The following is a 14,875-nucleotide window of genomic DNA, read 5'->3' as shown; positions in this document are numbered from 1 at the left end:
GAATAGACAAAGCAATCTTGAGAAAGAAAAATGGAACTGGAGGAATCAGGCTCCTGGACTTCAGACTATATTATAAACCTACAGTAATCAAGACAGTATGGTACGGGTGCCAAAACAGAAATATAGGTCAATGGAACAGGATAGAAAGCCCAGAGATAAACCCACACATATATGGTCACCTTATCTTTGATAAAGGATGCAAGATAAGACAGTGGTGCTGGGAAAACTGGACAGCTACATGTAAAAGAATGAAATTAGAACACTCCCTAACACCATGCACAAAAGTAAACTCAAAATGGATTAAAGACCTAAATGTAAGGCCAGATACTATAAAACTCTTAGAGGAAAACATAGGCAGAACATTCTATGACATAAATCATAGCAAGATCCTTTTTGACCTACCTCCTAGACAAATGGAAATAAAAACAAAAATAAACAAATGGGACCTAATGAAACTTAAAAGCTTTTACACAGAAAAGGAAACTATAAACAAGACCAAAAGACAACCCTCAGAATGGGAGAAAATATTTGCAAACGAAGCAACTGACAAAGGATTAATCTCCAAAATATACAAGCAGCTCATTCAGCTCAATATCCAAAAAACCAACAACCCAATCCAAAAATGGGCAGAAGACCTAAATAGACATTTCTACAAAGAAGATATACAGATTGCCAACAGACACATGAAAGGATGCTCAGTATCACTAATCTTTGGAGAAATGCAAATCAAAACTACAATGAGGTATCAACTCACACCCATCAGAATGGCCATCATCAAAAATTCTACAAACAGTAAATCCTGGAGAGGGTGTGGAAAAAAGGGAACCCTCTTGTACTGTTGGTGGGAATGTAAATTGATACAGCCACAATGGAGAACAGTATGGTGGTTCCTGCAACAACTGAATATAGAACTACCATATGACCCAGCCATCCCACTACTGGCCATATACCCTGAGAAAACCATAATTCAGAAAAGGTCATGTACCACAATGTTCACTGAAACTCTATTTACATTAGCCAGGACATGGAAGCAACCTAAGTGTCCATCGACAGATGAATGGATAAAGAAGGTGTGGCACATTTATACAATGGAATATTATTCAGCCATAAAAAGAAGTGAAACTGAGTTATTTGTAGTGAGGTGGATGGACCCCGAGACTGTCATACAGAGTGAAGTAAGTCAGAAAGAGAAAAACAAATACCGTATGCTAACACATGTATATATATATGGAATCTAAAAAAAAAAGAGAAAAAAAAAATGGTTCTGAGGAACCTATGGCCTGGACAGGAATAGAGGCACAGACATAGAGAATGGACTTGAGGACACGGGGAAGGGGAATGTTAATCTGGGACGAAGTAAAAGAGTGGCATGTACATATATGCACTACCAAATGTAAAATAGATAGCTAGTGGGAAATACCTGCACAGCACAAGGAGATCAGTCAGTGCTTTGTGTCCACATAGAGGGGTGGATAGGGAGGGTGGGAGGGAGACACAAAAGGGAGGAGATACCAGGATGTATGTATATGTATAGCTGATTCACTTTGTTATAAACAGAAACTTACATGCCATTGTAAACCAATTATACTCCAATAAAGATGTTTAAAAAAGAAAGACAGAAAGATGAAAGAAAGAAAGAAAGAAAGAAAGATAGAAAGAAAGAAAGAAAGACGAAAGAAAGAAAGAAAGAAAGAAAGAAAGAAAGAAAGAAAGAAAGAAAGAAAGAAAGAAAGAAAGTAAGGAAGGAGGGAGGGAGGAAGGAAGGAAGGAAGGAAAGAAAGAAAGAAACAAAGAAACAAAGAAAGAAAGAAAGAAAGAAAGAAAGAAAGAAAGAAAGAAAAAGAAAAAGAAAAAGGAAGAAAGAAAGAAAGAAGGAAAGAAAGAAAGAAAGGAAGGAAGGAAGAAAGAGTAAATTAAAAATAAAGAGCCTGCTGTATAAAAAGAAATAAATAAAATTAAATTAAAAAAAAAAAAAAAGAAGCAGAGAGGCAACCAAGGAGCCTATGTAAGGTGAGACATCAAAGGTAGAGTTATCTTTTTTGTTACAAGAAGTCAATGTAATTTCAAAGCAGGTATGAAATACTTTATTAACATAATATCCTAAAAAGTATTAATACATGAAAGATGTATAAGTACTACAGAGTAATGAATGAAAAAAGATTTGTCACATAAAAACGTTGCAAATAAAATATCAGGAATACTGATAGTTTGAGTTAATGAACAAAACTGCTTAGTTTTTGCATGTTTCCAACTGTTTTCCGTTTTTAGTTATTCAAGACTGTCCACTTAAAAATGTGCTGTTTATTTCTTTCTCTTTATCACCTGATATCTACATGATAATCTCTAGCATCTCTCAAATAATGAGCTATAATATAAAGGTAAATGAATACATGCATTTACTGCTATTTAAAATTTTCATAAAATTTTGCAGGTAGCTGTTAAAGAAGTTGCCAAACTAGGCCTGTGGGCTAAATCCAATAGGTCTTCTGTTTTTGTAAATAAACTCATAATAAAACACAGACAGACCCATTTGTTGTGGTATTGCCTGTGGCTACTTTGTGCTATAATCATGAGTTGATTACTTATGACAGAGACCTTATGATGTGCAAAGCTTCAAATATTTACTCTTTGGCCCATTACAGAAAAAGTTGACCTATTCCTGATCTTGTTTCATTAATTTGATCTTAGCCATTAATTCACAGAAATAAAATTATGTGTAAGTATAATCGCTGTGACACACAGAATATTAGAGAGCTCAAAACTTTTTAAAAGTTGTGAAAATAAATGTAGGAATTTCACATTAGGATGTTTGGGGAGTTCTGCTACTAAAACATATCGTATAGTTTAAAAAAAATCATATTCACACCAGAACCAAGACCCATTTTTAAATCAATACATTAACTGCTTCATAGTATTTAGCAGACTCGTCCCATGTCCAGATCTAGAAAAACTGAGTGCATAACCACTAATACTATCAAAAGAATTTTTTTCCTAAGAACAAATGTTCATTAAAACTAATGTTTTTGATAGTCACAGATGTTGTCAGCTATTCTTTCTTTAATTTCATATTCGTCTCAGTGAACCTGCTGTGCTGCTAACTGTTCTTTAGAGTGATGTACCCTGGGAAATCAGAGACAAGAAAATATTAAGCAGTAATAGTATCACTTAAAATTAAACTGGAAAAACCTATGTATCAGGTAACACAGCTTCCTCCATATCAGAATTGTCATGTCAGCTTTGCCCTAATCCTTATTCACTACCAATATTTCCCATAAATTCTCTCCATCTCTCCTTCTCTCTCTTCTTTTCACCCATCCATCCATCTCTCCTCCTTCTACTTCTCTTTCTGTCTCCCTCTTCTCTTTCTTTCCTTCTCTGTGTTTCTACCTTTTCCTTCTCCTTCTGACACCATCTCTTTCTTCACCATCTTTCCAATCCTGGAAGTAAATGAACCAGTTTCATAGGGGGCCCTATGTTCTAGAAATAAACGATGACTAAGGAGCAATCATGTTTCAGAGCTTCATCCTCATGATGATGACTCTAAATATGAATTACACTCTGATCCCAGCCATTTCTCGTATATTAAGATCCCCCCAAAAAACTAGAAAAATCATACAAAACATTTAAGTAAGAGAATGGAAAATGATTTACACTGAAACATACCCATAGCCTGGCCACCTCTCTAATCCCATCTACCACCAAATCATACATAGGATATCACAACCTCATCCATTAAGTTCACTCTTACCCTAACTTCTTCCTTGATTCCATAATCTGCACAGGCATAGCCTTTTACAATATTGAATCGCATTGCTTAGTATTAATATTTATAACTTTTGTCTGCTTTAATTTGCAACTGTGTATTCATACTTTGATTTTATATTTATGTAGTGTATAAGCTCCCTTAAGGTAGGTGCTGTGCTGCTTCTGCTCATTCCTTTATCCCTAGCACCAAGTTTAAACACCTAAATTATTTGTTTTTTTAATTAAAGAACGCATTGCAAGAATTTTTAATGGGGGACTTCCCTGGTGGCACAGTGGTTAAGTATCCAATGCAGGGGACACGGGTTCGAGCCCTGGTCCGGGAAGATCCCACATGCCACGGAGCAACTAAGCCCATGTGCCACAGCTACTGAGACTGCACTCTAGAGCCCGCGAGCCACAACTACTGGGCCTGCGTGCCAAGACTACTGAAGCCTGCGTACCTAGAGCTCTGCTCCACAACAAGGGAAGCCACTGCAATGAGAAGCCCACACACCGCAACAAAGATTAGCCCTTGCTCGCCACAGCTAGAGAAAGCCCATGCACAGCAACGAAGACCCAACACAGCCATAGATAAATAAATAAATAAATAAATTTTAAAAAAGAATTTTTAGTGGTATAAAGAGTATTAAAACATTCCACATGATTGACTATTTAGTCCCTTATGGGAGTATAAGATATGTGAAAGCACAAATGGTAAAATCTGAAAAGGATTGCTTCAGAGTCATATACACAGGGAGTGAGAGTGTGAGGTATTCATCAGAGTCATTAAATAAAAGAGGTGATTGAAAAGATGCCCTTTCTATTTCCTCTCATACATGGATGACACCCGGGCTGGGATAATTCTTTTATCACTTTCTGGAAAATATTCATATATGATAAATTATCTCCCTATCCTCTACTTCAAACTGAGTGTTGCTTAAGATCATAAACCTTATTTGTTTCGGCTTTTTAAAGAAATATGAGCTTTTAGTCTTTCAGTCTATTGTTCAGATAAACTTAAGCAAAGGCCACAGCAGTCATCTGGGTAGTTCTCTTTAGGTAGTTTTTCAAGCTGGAACATTCAAGTCAAATACAAATATTTTTCAATCCTGCAGTTTTTTTTTTCTTCCTTGATTTAATTTCCTCATCATTCCACTTCACATTGCCTATGTAAATTAAGCTGTCGTGCTGTAAGCCACAGTTCCCCCTTGTCTATCTCCTCAGTAACAGCTTCAAAGTACTAAAAAGCTAAAATAGCTACAAAAGAACAATTAATTTGTGCTAAATCACAGAGGCACTGTAGGTATTAAAAACACTACAATAAGACTTTTATCAGCAAGCTAAACTGCACAGCATTAAGCTCAAAACTAATAGGGCTGAACGTGCAACACCATGATGAGGATGATAAAGGAATTTCAAGGACATGCAGAGAATTGGGGTAACATGATTTAGAAGTGATGCAGTTATTTCAAATAAACATCTACATAAGTACATATGAAAAATGCTGATCTGTTGGGAAAGGCAAGTTTAGACCAGTAAGGAAATTTAGTTACATCTATTTTTGGAGAAACTTACCTTTTTATGGAAATTACTGTTGGAGATTCTGGTAATGCACACTGAGATCACTCAACATATACTTGTTGATTGGCAATTGGCCACTGCCTCCTGTGTTGAAATAGAAATAGAAACAATTACTTTAATCATCAATTGTTTATTTAATGGCTGCTCTCAGCTCAAATCTGTGTTAGGTGCTATGGGCTGGAAAGGAAGTTAAACTACTAATTTCTGAGTAAACACATTAAATGCTTCCAGAACTAGATAGAAAAGAATGAATTTCTGATTGTGATGTAAATACAGCGGATGCAACCAGGACCTAAAGGGAAGGACAGTTTTGTGTTATAGAAACTATGGGAATTTATGGCTTTGTTCCTTTGTTCCTTTGCCACCAGATAAATCTAGGTTTAAATTCCAAGCACTCCACTAACATACTGTGAGATTTTCTGTGAACTAGTCTTTCTCTTTGAGATTAAGCTTTCTCAACTGGAAAATGGGGAGAATAAAACGGAACTCACAGAGCTCTTATAAAGAAGAAATAAGAAAAATGCTTTAAAGTGTAGCACATAGTAGGATTTCAAAAATATATGCTCAGTTTATCTTGAATAAAGATTTTCCCATAACAGCAAGTATATGCCTACTATGATTACTATAGTTCATAGGATTAAATATATTAGAAATAGAGGTTTTCTTTTTTGTTTCAAGTAAGGAATCATTTGGTCTAATGTCTTTAATTTACAAATGCAAACATTGAGATTCAACAGCAGACCTCTGATATTCCTTTCGAAAATGTACACTGTGTTCAGAGTGCCCTATAAAGAACCAACAGGTGTTGCAATGCTTTTTGGAATATTAGGTCCTAGTCTCCATCAAAACATAAGAGAATATTACCAGCCTGTTATTTCAGTCTCTCCTTATTCCAATGTCATACTTCAAGAAAATCTGACTTATTTATTACCTAGATTTGCATGCTTTCATTATAATGTGGCCACATGTCAAATATCCATCTGCATATAATGTAATGTATAACAATACAAATAATAGACTCCCAAGTTTATTTAGACTGACTTGTGTGAAACACAGTGGGGAATTATGAAGAGCGATTTCTTTAGCAGTAGTTCCTCAATATCAGAAAAGAATATTTACAAAGTGCAAGATATCCATACCCAGAGCTTGTAGAAAAACCTGCTGCTTATTGTTTGCAATAACTATATTGTGCTAATTCAATATATATCATAAAAAAATCTCAGTGGCACTCTTCATTGACAAATTTTGATGTGCAATTAGTGAATGTTACCAAGCAAATGGAAAAATTAATATAACAGTGGCCCTCACTTTCACACATTATTCTAGATATATAATTTAAGCTTTTCCAGAATTTTACTTTGAAACTTTTCAAACCTGCAAAAAGGTGGGAAAAAATGTATAGGTATACCTTCACTCACATTCACACATTTTTTTCTCTTGCTCTCTTTATTTCTCTCTTATTTTTTGCTGAATCATTTCAAACCATTTGCAAACATCTTAAGACTTCACTCCTAAATACTTTAGCATTTAAATTATATACTACTTAAGGGGGGAAGCGGGGAGAGGGATAAATTGGGAGATTGGGATTGACATATACACTACTACATATAAAATAGGTAACTAATAAGAACCTGCTGTATAGCACAGGGGACTCTACTCAATACTCTGTAATGACCTATGTGAGAAAAGAATCTAAAAAAGAATGGATATATGTATATGTATAACTGATTCAGTTTGCTTACAGCAGAAACTAAACATTGTGAAGTTAACTATGCTCCAATAAAATTAATTAAAAAATTATATGCTATTTTATAAACAGGCCCAGAAAATTTATCATTGATACAATATTATCTAATAAAGAGACCATAGTCAAAATATCCTTTGGAGCTGGTTTTAAATTCACATAGAAAATTTTGTTCTTGCACTTAAGTTTCTCCAAACTTATCAATATCATAGATATATTGTATTTGTACTCTTGAAATGCAAAATATTAACACTATGTATTGTAAGCTTGTTTAAAACTTCAGTTATTATAGCTTATTATGATATTTTCTAAAATGAGAGTTTATGAAGAGAAGTGAATCTTGAACTGAAAATGTTATTTTATAACTCTAGGAAGAAGTACCAAAATTTATGATGCCAGAGTGAGTAAAACAAGATAGTATGTTACATAGGCATATATGTCTTTGTAGATATCATTAAATAACTTTGAAATCAAAACGTGAAATTTGTGCTATGATTGTACAGGAAAAGTCTCTTGTTTTCCCATACAGATATTTTAATAAATAACAATACCCAAAAGCAACTCTTATATTTGCTTTTCCATGCTGCAAAGATGAAATATGTGCATAAGAGTGACCCTTAAAAAGTTTAGGTAATATTGAAAGTAGTATTACAGGATTATAAATACACAAAATAGATTCCTTTTGTAGATAGCTTGAATTTTGATGGTAGAGCAGAACGCTAGGCATCAGGGGACCATTTGGAGCACTAATATTTCAGATATAAATTGTATACCTTTCATCAACTAAGTATGTTAGAGACTTTTACTGTAATATAATACAATATTAAACATCCAACTGTATTAAAGATTTTTTCAATTAACAGAAAATTTGATAACTGATATTTACTAGAATATTTAAACTCATGTATTCTATCAATAAATATTGAGTGTCTTCTTTGTCCATGAAGCTGCGTGATGGAGAGAGTACAAATATGAGTTAGAACTGTTACCTGTTCACAGACACAAAAATCTCATAAAAAAGACAAAAACACAAAGGTCAAAATGCATTAAATAGCTAGGACAGAATCTATGCTGGGAATAATGTCTTCATTACCGTTGGGAGCAAATGTTTTCAGTTCGTCAGTGTCACAGTCATAGTACAGAAAACAGAAATGGATTACATATTTAATATCAAAACATCATGATGCAAGGAATGTCCTAAAAGTGCTAATTTCCCAAGTCTTCATTTTTCAGATTTAATGTATAATTTCCCACTATATAATGAATTGCAAATACAGCCAAATTGATTTTCTTATCAATGGACAGACATTTAAAGCATGGGTATTGTGCATTAATTTAATAGTTACTAAACTCTACTATGTTTTAGGTATTTTCTACATGTTGTGAGTAGTGGGGGAGACCTTACTCATTGCACCTGCTTCAAGTAAAAACCCACACATGTCAAGCCTTGATGTGATGGGGATGATGAAGAAGGGTGGTCCTGAGTCTGAGTAAGGTGTTAGGGTGGAACATAGAGATTTTTCTTTTTGTAAATAGACTTAAAGAATTACTTACAGAAGTATAAAGATTGAAATTGATCCTGTATTCTATCTTCCCTGAAAATTCAGAAGTTTAATAATTTGTGGAAAACAAAGAGGGAACTCCATAAATTCTGATGCTGGGGGAGGGCTAGATCATTAAAAACTGTTCAGTTTGTCAGATGAATTTTAAAAACCATTGTTATACTGATAATCAAAGCTACGTATTAGTTATATTTGATTCTTCTGTGGCTCTCCTACAATAGCCTGATGATATTAATTTAGTATAAACCGATTTAAAATGGCATAATGAGTCTTTTCATATCAATGTTTTGGTTTGATACATTACAAAAGGTGAAGGAAAATTGCATGCTTCTAATGTTTCCAATAATTGCAGGCAAAAAAATACCAAAAAAGATTGGGGTGGAGGGAAACAAACATAATGGAGCAGCTATAGAAAATAGTGAACAAAACATGGGAGAAAATAAACAGTAACCACGCTTTTGAAGCTTCTCAACACAAAATACAAAGATATGAATGGAGGAACATTGTCTCTTTTTTTCCCAGTCATGTGCTGTCATTCCTCCTGGTCTGGTCTCATAGAACATTTACTGGCAATAATCCTGCACTACGTAGAGCCAGCCATACTGAGCATAGCGGAAGGCAAAAAAGATCAGTGGGAGTAACAATAGCACTTCCCCACTGAACCAAGTAAGGGGACAGTAGTGCAGTAGGATAGCATGCCTTTCTGTCTAAGGTAAAATGGGTTTGACAGGAGGGGAGCAAAGGTGGGTTGAATACATTTCTTGGATGGCATAAGCAGAGTTCCTTATTCTGATTATTAGACAATCCCAGAGGAAAATCTAGGTGTTCCTGAGTGTCTTTTTCATGAAACAATTTTTGTTTTTTCTTGCTACACATTCATTTTCCTGCTGGTAAGGAAACCAGGGGTACTTTCTTACAGAAACACTTTGAAATGAGTGATGATGTTACAGACAACTTAGTGGACTCATTAACTAACCAGAAGATACTGGTGATAATCACACTGTTCTGGGTCTTAGCATGAGAGTGTTAATCTCTTAGGGCTTGGTTGCAATTACAATTTTTAATTAAGAATTAAAAGAGCTTACACCCATACATTTCTGTGGTGTGTCACTGATCCTCACACAAGGCTAAAGAAATGTACATGGATAAGGTGGAAACCACGTTTTAGAAAGAAAGCCACTAAGAAGGAAGTAAAATTCTTGAAGAGAAAAAAGAATTTTGTGTGAAAATAGAACAAAACATTCTTTCTTAAACAGGAAAACAATTTCATACCACGAAAGTGTTCATGTTATTATTATCCCTCTATTTTTGTGTTACTTTTTACTTCCACACATACAGAGACAATAAAAACAATTTTAAAAAACCTTTTAGTAATTCAGAAGTTGGGTTCAGATCTCAGCTACACCATTTATTAGCAACTTAGAAAATTACATATTTTCTGATCATTAGCTTAGTCTTCTCTAAACCTGGGAAAATAACGTAATAGTACTTAACATTTATTAAGAACCTAGCATGGTACTTGGCATACTAGGGTTCAGTATATTTTGGTTTCCTTTCTTCCAAATTGTTAAAAATTATTCCCTGAATAAACTTTATTGGAAAACTAATATGAAGCTAGATAATAAAGAAGACAAATTCAAATACATGTACGGAGGCTCTAGTATAGAGAAAAAATTAATGTACACACAAATTTTATTTATTATTATTTTTTTATCAATAGTTATGTTCTTTTATTTTAACATCTTTATTGGAGTATAATTGCTTTACAGTGGTCACAATTTTAATACAAAATAAGCATTACAAGATTAAACACTGAATTTATGGTTCGATAGTAAGAAAGAAGTAGAATGCACAAACTATTAAAATAAGACAACGCAATATGTAGTTACATGGTAAATAGTGACATAATTATGTATAAGGAGGTCAAAGAAAATGGAGAATAATGGTAACTGTGCTGGTCAGGAAATACTTCATGGAGGTGGTGAGTCTTAAACTTGAAGAAGTGCAGGGTGTGTATAAAGATAGTGAGGAGAAGAAATTCACTTTATGAGTAAGAGTGAGGTCACAGCATGTCTGCCAATAACGAAAACTAACACACCAAGGTGCATCAGCAATGTGGCAGAGTCAGGAGTAGTTTCACTAGTTCTCTATTCACAAATTATATGACCACTAATAATTTCAGAGCAAATAATAAAAATGTATACATGGAAAGATATTGTTTCCCTATTTCCTTCACATTATAGTTTTTATTTTTATAAAATCTAATTACTACAAGCTTTCTCTATAAATTTCCCTAAATATTCATTTTCTTGCCTAAACTCTATCTAATCCTGAAATGTGGTAGTTCCATGTTAAATTGAATAACATTATCAAGGTGTAGCTTCAGAAAGACTCGCCCATAGAGAGGAGCAACCTGATTCTTATTTTCTATATTTTTAAAATTTCCATTATATTTTGTATATTTTATAAAACTGTAAACTAGAGAGGAGTATTGTAAACCCTCATCACTCACACTTTCACAGTTACCATTATTTTAAAAATCTTCAATTGTTTCAATTATTATTATTATTTTGATGTTTTGGTCCTAAAACAAATACTCGATATGATTTTATTTTGCCCATGCATATTGCAACATTTACCTCCAACAAACGGATTTTATAAAAACGGTATCAACAAAGCTATTTCACTGAATGAGTTAATATTTACTCAACTCTATCTAAGGCCTTGTTTCTGTTCAAATTTCTGTATTACTTTTATTTGTAAAAATTTATTTTGCACTAGATATTTGAATCAAGAGCTAAATGAGTTTGTGTTTGCTTGACATATTATTTTCTTTTCAGTTTATTGAGGTATAATTGGCAAATAAAATTGTAAGATATTTAAACATATATCATGGAAACGATACACATATACATTGTGGCAGTGTCCCCTGCCCGTCGAGTTAATTACCACATCCATCATCTCACATATTAACTTTCTTTTCTTTTTGGTGAGAACATTTAAATTCTACTCTCAGCAAAGTTCACTTACACAATACAGTGTTATCAACTATAGTAACCATGTTATATTAGATCCTAAGAAATTACCCATCTTATAAGTGAAAGTTTGAAACTTTTTACCAACCTATTCCTATTCCCCATCCCTCTACTCCCTGGTGACTACTTTTCTACTCTCTGTTTCTATGAGTTCATCATATTTTTTTTTTTTTTAATTTTTAAATTCCATATATAAGTGATACCATGCATTATTTGTTTTTTTCTGTCTGGCTTATTTTACTTAGCATAATGCACTCTGGGTTCATAATTTTTGTCACAAGTGACAAAATTCCCTTTTTTTTTTTAACATCTTTATTGGAGTATAATTGCTTTACATAGTTGTGTCGGTTTCTTCTGCATAACAAAGTGAATTAGCTATATGTATACATATATTCCCATATCCACTTCCTCTTGTGTCTCCCTCCCACCCTTCCTATCCCACCCCTCTATGTGGTCACAAAGCACCGAGCTGACCTCCCTGTGCTATGCAGCTGCTTCCCACTAGCTATCTATTTTACATTTGGTAGTGTATATATGTCCATGCCACTCTCTCACTTCGTCCAGCTTACCCTTCACGTTCCCCGTGTCCTCAGGTCCATTCTCTATGTCTGCGTCTCTATTTCTGTCCAGCCCCTACGTTCTTCAGAACCATTTTTAAAAACTTTTTTTTAGATTCCATATATATGTGTTAGCATACGGTATTTGTTTTTCTCTTTCTGACTTAACTTCACTCTGTATGACAGTCTCTAATTCCATCCACCTCACTACAAATAACTCAGTTTCATTTCTATTTATGGCTGAGTAATATTTCATTGGAAATTTGTGCCACATCTTCTTTATCCATTCATCTGTCGATGGACACTTCGGTTGCTTCCATGTCCTCGCTATTGTAAATAGTGCTACAATAAATATTGTGGTACATGACTCTTTTCAACTTATGGTTTTCTCAGGGTATATGCCCAGTAGTGGGATTGCTAGGTCATATGGCAGTTCTATTTTTAGTTTTTTAAGGAACCTCCATACTGTTCTCCATAGTGGCTGCATCAATTTACATTCCCACCAACAGTGCAAAAGGGTTCCCTTTTCTTCACACCCTCACCAGAATTTGTTTGTAGATTTTTGATGATGGCCATTCTAACCAGTGTCAGGTGACACCTCACGGTACTTTTGATTTGCATTTCTCCAAGGATTAGTGATGTTGAGCATCCTTTCATGTGTTTGTTGGCAATCTGTATATCTTCTTTGGAGAAATGTCCATTTAGATCTTCTGGCCATTTTTGGATTGGGTGGTTTGCTTGTTTTATATTGAGCTGCATGAGCTGCTTGTATATTTTGGAGATTAATCCTGTGTCACTTGCTTCATTTGCAAATATTTTCTCCCATTCTAAGGGCTTTTTTTTTGACTTGTTTATGGTTTCCTTTGCTATGCAAAAGCTTTTAAGTTTCATTAGGTCCCATTTTTTTATTTTAGTTTTTATTTCCATTTCTCTAGGAGGTGGGTCAGAAAGGATCTTGCTGTGACTTATGTCATAGGGTGTTCTGCCTATGTTTTCCTCTAAGAGTTTTATAATGGCTGGCCTTAAATTTAGGTCTTTAAGCCATTTTGAGTTTATTTTTGTGTATGGTGTTAGGGAGTGTTCTAATTACATTCTTTTAGATGTAGATGTCCAGTTTTCCCAGCACCACTTATTGAAGAGGCTGTCTTTTCTCCATTGTATATTCTTGCCTCCTTTACCAAAGATAAGGTGACCTTATGTGCGTGGGTTTACCTCTGGGCTTTCTATCCTGTTCCATTGACCTATATTTCTGTTTTTTGCCAGTACCATACTATCTTGATTACTGTAACTTTGTAGTATAGTCTGAACTCAGGGACCCTGATTCCTCCAGCTCTGTTTTTTTTTCTCAAGATTGCTTTGGCTATTCGGGGTCTTTTGTTGTTTCCATACACATTGTGCAATTTTTTGTTCCAGTTCTGTGAAAAATGCCATTGGTAGTTCAGTAGGGATTGCATTGAATCTGTAGTTTGCTTTGGGTAGTATAGTCATTTTCACCATGTTGATTCTTCCAATCCAAGAACAGGGTATATCTCTCCATCTGTTTGTATCATCTTTAATTTATTTCACCAGTGTCTTATAGTTTTCTGCATACAGATCTTTTGTCTCCTTAGGTAGGTTTATTCTTAGATATTTTATTCTTTTTGTTGCAATGGTAAATGGGCATGTTTCCTTAATTCCTCTTTCCGATTTTTCATCATTAGTGTATAGGAATGCAAGAGATTTCTGTGCATTAATTTTCTATTCTGCTACTTTACCAAATTCATTCATTAGCTCTAGTAGTTTTCTGGTAGCATTTTTAGGAATCTCTATGTATAGTATCATGCCATTTGCAAAGAGTGACAGCTTAACTTCTTTTTTTCTGATTTGGATTCCATTTATTTCTTTTTAGTCTCTGATTGCTGTGGCTAAAACTTCCAAAATTATTTTGAATAATAGTGGTGATAGTGGACAACCTTGTCTTGTTCCTGATCTTAGTGGAAATGGTTTCAGTTTTTCACCATTGGGAATGGTATTGACTGTGGGTTTGTCATATATGGCCTTTATTATGTTGAAATAAGTCCTCTCTCTGCCTACTTTCTGGAGAGTTTTTATCATAAATCGATGTTGACTTTTGTCAAAAGCTTTTTCTGCTTCTATGGAGATTATCATATGGTTTGTAGCCTTCCATTTGTTAATATGGTGTATCACATTGATTGATTTGCATATATTGAAGAATCCTTGCATTCCTGGGATAAACCCAACTTGATCATGGTGTATGATCCTTTTAATATGTTGTTGTATTCTGTTTGCTTGTATTTTGTTGAGGATTTTTGCCTCTACGTTCATCAGTGATATTGGCATGTAGTTTTCTTTTTTTGTGGCATCTTTGTCTGGTTTTGGTGTCAGGGTGATAGTGGCCTCATAGAATGAGGTTGGGAGTGTTCCTCCCTCTATTATATTTTGGAGGAGTTTGAGAAGGATAGGCTTTAGCTCTTCTCTAAATGTTTGGTAGAATTCGCCTGTGAAGCCCTCTGGTCCAGGGCATTTGTTTGTTGGAAGATTCTTAATCATAGTTTCAATTTCAGTGCTTGTGATTGGTCTGTTTATATTTTCTATTTCTTCCTGGTTCAGTCTCGGAAGATTGTGGTTTTCTAAGAATTTGTCCGTTTCTTC

Source organism: Balaenoptera physalus, assembly GCF_965194825.1.
Source record: "Balaenoptera physalus genome assembly, chromosome: 4".
Lineage (NCBI taxonomy): Eukaryota > Metazoa > Chordata > Mammalia > Artiodactyla > Balaenopteridae > Balaenoptera > Balaenoptera physalus.
The sequence above is the reverse complement of the archived record's forward strand: the minus strand, read 5'-3'. Positions refer to the sequence as shown.